Source organism: Rhineura floridana, chromosome 1 (assembly GCF_030035675.1).
Source record: "Rhineura floridana isolate rRhiFlo1 chromosome 1, rRhiFlo1.hap2, whole genome shotgun sequence".
In the NCBI taxonomy this organism is placed as follows: Eukaryota; Metazoa; Chordata; class Lepidosauria; order Squamata; family Rhineuridae; genus Rhineura; species Rhineura floridana.
In genome coordinates, this window is record NC_084480.1 from 231,163,592 (window position 1) to 231,169,608 (window position 6,017).

The window sequence follows — 6,017 nt, forward strand, 5'->3', positions numbered from 1 at the left end:
TGACAAATTATATGAAGGGCAAAGTGCCTACTTCATGTCTGTCATGATGGCCCCATCTGCGCATAATAAGCCAGGATTCATGACATGCTCATTCACATTGTGGTTCAAACAATGTGCTAGCCTGTCCACTCTTTCCTTCACATTAGCAAGTAAAACAAACCAGGAAGAGAGTGCTGAGTGCTGTGTCCAAACCATGATTTGTTGCTGGCTGACAATTGTGGTTTGGAAGCCACAAACCAGAATCCTGGGCTTTGATGTTTCAGTAAGATATTCCCTCCGGTTTGTTTTACCTGCTTGCACAAAAGGACAAATAAAGTGGAAGTGAACACAGTATGTGTACCACCATGCTGCCTGTTGATTTTGTGTTTTCAAGTAACTCAGAGTAAGTCAGGAGTCCTTGCTCATTGGGAACATCAGAAGCTGCCTTATACTGCCTTATACGGTCTCTCCCTGTTCTACCTGGAGACTGACCTTGGGACCTTCTGCATGTAAAGCAGATGCTCTACTACTGAGCTACTTGCAAGAAGCGATCATGTCCAAGAATTGACTGATGAAAAACTGACATTCCTAAATCCATCCTTGTATAGACAAATGAAGTTGTGAGCTGAGCAAGCTGGGGTATAGTCAACAGTAGCTCTTGTAGATGTTATTAGGAATGGGGAGAAATTCTGTTCAGTTCACATTTCAAGGCAAACATACCTAATTTCCACTTTCTGTAATAAGTTGCAAACTGAACAGTCATCCTTCAAAATTTGCACTTCTCCAAATTATGCAATGCAATTCTCCAGCAAACTAATGTGTAAAGAAATGTATATATTAGTGCAAAGTGTGCATTTAATGCATACTGTATATTAGTGAAAATAACACACGAAAATGCATTATATTACAAACAATTTTGCAAAGCAATTTTCCCTATTAGGTGAAATTTGCACTAAATTGCTGATGAATTTTCATGAGGATTTTTTTTAAAAAAATCACAAACTCGTGGAAATGAGAAGAAATGAAATTGAAGATTAGAATGAGAAACTGAGATAAACCAAAATTGACATATTTGCTCATCTCTAGATTTGACAGCTACAAAAAGGGCCACAAATGCTCAGTGGGAAAGAATTACATGGAAAAATTCTCATCTTGTGTGAATTCAATATGTCATATAAATGCAATCATACGATGTTTGATCATGAACTTTATTTTCCATAGTTCCTTAATAAATGTAACTAGGTGAAGGGCGGGAAAGGTAATATACAGTAATAAAATGAATGATAACTTTGCTACTATGCTGTGGGTGAGTGTTTATTTTTTACAGCAGTGCATGTTTTATAAAGGATCACCAGGAGGGAAGCTGTCAGAGCTACTAAGTAGAAGGGTGTTTTATATTAGTTTCTCCTGAAGTACAAGGCAGAATCATAGTACTCCCTTTCAATAGGTCATAATCATCTATCATCCCCAGCTAGTAAAAGCAAGCCTATTGGTGCAACACTTGTCAGATGTTTTGATATGTGGGCACATTTAAGTGTTAGACCTTTGGTTGTTCATCTGAGAATTCTATTCTTGTAAACAAGAAAGTAGGCTATATCCCTGTGGCCTGACTTACCTCTTTTCATGATAGAGATTCTCAAGCACTGGGAAGAATAAAATGTATTTGTCCCAGCTTGTACTGCTAGTGGGGCTTGTGAAAACATAGACTAACCCTTGGTCCACCTGCTGTTCCACTTTGCCTCTGCTTAGTTAATCTCTGAGCTAAATTTTTTTTTTTAAAAAAAATACAGTTATGGGATGAAAAATGTTTTGGCCTTTATCCTTTATATATGACAAGCCTTTTTAAAAAGCCAATATGATACTAGCATATTCTACAAAGCTTGAGATAAAAGGTTTGGTCAGAATGAACAATGGGTGTGTTACATGCAACAACTATTAAGCATTCGCTGAAGGGAGAGGTGGTATGACTACTTCCTTGCACACACTCATCCAGTAGGACTGATTTGGTGCAGAACTCCAAATTCCATTCCTCAGGTGTTGCATGAGTGTAAATTTGGTTTTAATGATCAATTTTCAGAATACATTTTATTCTAATACAGATATTTTCATGTATGCCTTTTATGTTTAAAAAATTGTAACTAAGAACCGTTTTTACTTCTACCTCAGATCTACCTCTCTCCCTGCTATGTTAGAAACCAATACTCATCAGCTATCTCTGGTAATGGTAAAGTATAGTAATGTGGTGGTGGCACATTAAAAGTTGCCTCTTGTGTAACATCAAGGTAGTGAAGGGCAGAAGGGATTGACAAGCCCTGGGTTCCTACGGGAAGGAAGGGCAGGACATAAATCTAATAAATAAATAAGAAAGAATATTGACTCATCTCTTTCCAGGGGCGTCACTAGGGCGGTGCAGCGGGTGCGGGTCGCACCGGGTGACACCACGAGACGGGGGTGACACCCAGAGCCGCCCCCCACCCTAGGCACTGCTGCTGGGAAGCGGCAAGCGGAGAGCTGCCCTGCCCTCGTGCTAACAACACGTGGAACTAAGGCAGCGGTGCAGCGCACGGCCCTCTGCCTCGTCTCCTTCGCCTTTGCTACTCCGTGCGCCCTGCGCGCTCTCTATTTGCCAGGCTGTTGCTGCCACAAGCGGAATCCTCCTTTATGGATGCTCATTACAGCAGGGGAGGCAGCTACTGGCGGCAGCAGGAGCGGGGGCTGAAGCCCGCCTGTCTGCAAGGGAGTTTGCACAGGGGAGGCTCTCTCCTGCAGGACCCCGCCTTCTTCATGCCTCCTGGCCTGCAAGGAAGCTTTGCTCGCTAAGCAGCCACTCTCTTCCCCTCACCTTCCCTTTGATTGCCTCCTCCTAGTTAGTTTGGACTAAAGGAAGTAATCTATTTAGGACATAAGGTGGGGAGTGGGAAAATCACCCCCTTATGGAGCAAGGTGGAGGCAATACAAGCGTGGCCGATCCCCTTAACCAAAAAACAAGTAAGGGCATTTCTGGGAGTGGCTGGATTTTATAGGAAGTTTGTGAGAAATTTTGGGGAAATAGCAACCCCCTTGCATGAATTAACAAAGAAGAAGTGTTCTGAGCGTGTGGTATGGATGGATGAATGTCAGAAGGCTTTTGATCTACTGAAGCAAGCCTTGTGCCAAGGACCCATATTAATAGCACCAGACTATGAGAAACCATTCATCGTGGCTACAGATGTGTCGGACCTGGCGCTGGGAGTCGTCTTGCTAGAGGAGAGAGAAGGCACCAGACATCCAGTGGCGTACCTGAGTCGCAAGCTCACGCCGAGGGAGAAAAACTATTCGTCGGTCCAGAAGGAGTGCCTAGCGGTCGTGTGGGGACTGAACAAGTTGCGCCCATACGTGTGGGGACGAAGATTCACAGTGACTACGGATCATCGGGCCTTGTTATGGTTGCAGACTATGAAAAACCATAACACTATGCTGCAGAGGTGGTCCTGGGCCCTACAGGACTATCAAGTGGACTTCCAGTTCATAAAAGGCAAGGACAATGTACTGGCCGATGGACTTTCCAGGCAAGTGGCTGGGACTGCAGTGACGTGACCAGACGGAGGAACAAAGAAAGACATTTTCCCCATAGAGACTTTTATTTGTTAATGCGACGTATAAATCCTGGAACAGGAATAATACTCTGCCGTTGTTTTAAGGGGGGGGGAAATGTGATGTTCCTATATTAATGTATATATGGTAAGTGTTGGTTGTTTAGAAGATACATGGTAAGTGGAGTGAAAGAGGAGGGGGAGTGAATGGGCAGTAGAATGCGAGATGATTGGCTGAGTGTTTAAAATGGCTGAACGTATAAAAGGAAGAGTGAGAGAGGAATCTGGGGGGAGAAGAGAAAGAGTGGGTTGCTTGGTGGGGTTTGAGAGAGTTGTTTGCCAGAAGAGAGTGGAGGAGGGTGGTGGAGTTCGGATTAGTATTGAGTAAAACCATATGCTTATGTGCCTTAAGAAGAAATCTTGTTAATCTTGTTAGCTTTGTTATCTTTAATAAATACTTAATTTGGTTTACCAAAGGCCTGATCCTTGGCTGGGGTTTCACAGACCAGAAGGGAGGGTAAGGTAATGACCAAGGCTGAAGGGGAACTGTAACAAATGGTGGCAGCGGTGAAGAGAATAACAATACCAGTATTCAGAGTCTCTGGGAATACTAGTATTAGGACGTGACTGGTGGTTGCCTAGCAGGGGGATCTGTTGAGATCTGTGCTAGAGCGGGGAGAGAAAAAATAAAATAAAGGACAGTCCGGACTGGTGGAGTCCCTGGTGGTGCCTAGAGACAGGCAGTAACCACGAGCAGGTAGGAACCTGACAGGGATAGCTAGGGAAGGGCGTCACAGCCTCCTCCTGAGGAGGGTAACAAGCCAGCGCCAGGCCCCTTCCCTCCTCCTGCTCCACCTTTGCTCCCCACCCTATTTGGTGGTGTTTTTTGTTGCCTGCACTTGTTGCATGGGGCAAGAAAGCCAAAACATACACCTTGATCTTGGACTATAACCGAAATCGAAAAAAACAGCAAAATGTAACGATGAGAAATTGAAAAAAACAAAGCAAAATGTAAGGATGAGAAATCAGGTTGGTTGGACAACATTGAAAGTTTAATTGGTAGTTATCTGCATCTTGAATTGATGCAAAAATTGTCCTCAGTTGGTTCGAGTACAATATAGATGATACATTTGGGGGGGTTTTACGTTGCTGGAATTATTAAAGATTTTTTATTATATTGAACACTCACATTTTTCTTATTTTTTAATATATGTGTGTTTAATGGCTTCAGATGGAAACTGCACACACACACCCCAACAACATATAAACGTTTGAATTCCAAGGCACGTTTTAAAGGTTGGTGGTGGAATCTGATAGATTTTCAAGAAAACTTCATGAGCTGGTGATGAAGTAAACTCTTGCTTACCATTATGGTTCATGGCACAGTTAATGTTTTAGTCTTTAGGGGGCCATACATCTCTTTGTTATTTCTGATACGTTCAGTCTTTTCTTTGCCTCAGTGGATAAATATTCAGATATATATTGAATAATTTCACAATAATCATTTCTTTTTTAAAAAAAAGTTTTAGCAACCAACTTTTTCTAACAGTGTGATGATCCTGAATGTCAGCCTCTTTCCTAATCAAGTATATAAGCATCTGAATGCCAATTCAGCTGATTTCCCCCACCACACACACACACACACACATTCCTCCTCAGTTATATTTATGTATATGCTTATTATATTTATGAATATATAACTGAAAGGACATCCTTTGGGGATAAAGGGCAGAATAAAAATGCAATTAATTCATTAATCTACAAATTAATAAACACAGGAAGCTCTGCTGCCTTACAGGAGTAAACACAGGAAAGCTGTCTTATGCAGAATCAGACCACTGTTCTTTCTAGCTCAGTATTTTCTACGCACTGACTGGGATGACTCTCCAGGATTTCAGGCAGAAATCTTTTCCCCTGTACCTGGAGATGCCAGGGATTGAACCTGGAGCCTTTTGCACATAAAGCAGATGTTTTACCACTGCACTACGTGACCTTTCCAATTCATCAGCCCAGTGAGAAAGGTCCCTTGTAAAGTGACCAGGTACAAAGGAGGACAGTTGTCTTATACCTTGGAGAGTTAAACACTGTTCCACACATTTCCCTACTGGTTGTCCTAGAACAGGCCATGCTAGCAGGTGTATCTCTGACCACCACCACCACTACTGCAATGGAAGTTATACTTGCCCAAATATCTGCTTCTGATTTATTAAAAGGAGGAAAACAATCCCTTGATACTGTCCTAAAGGTTACACAAAGAAAGAGCACGATCTATATACAGAAAAGCCAAATTACACCCCACATATTTCAGTAGGAGAGTTAGGCACATCCTTCACTGTCCTATGAAAAATCAATGGGATGTAAATGCATTTAACTTTGGCTGTATTGTGTACACTCATTTAAGTGTCTCAACAACCTTTCAAGAAGATAGTACTATGATAATTGGTATTTGTAAAGTGCCTCACATGC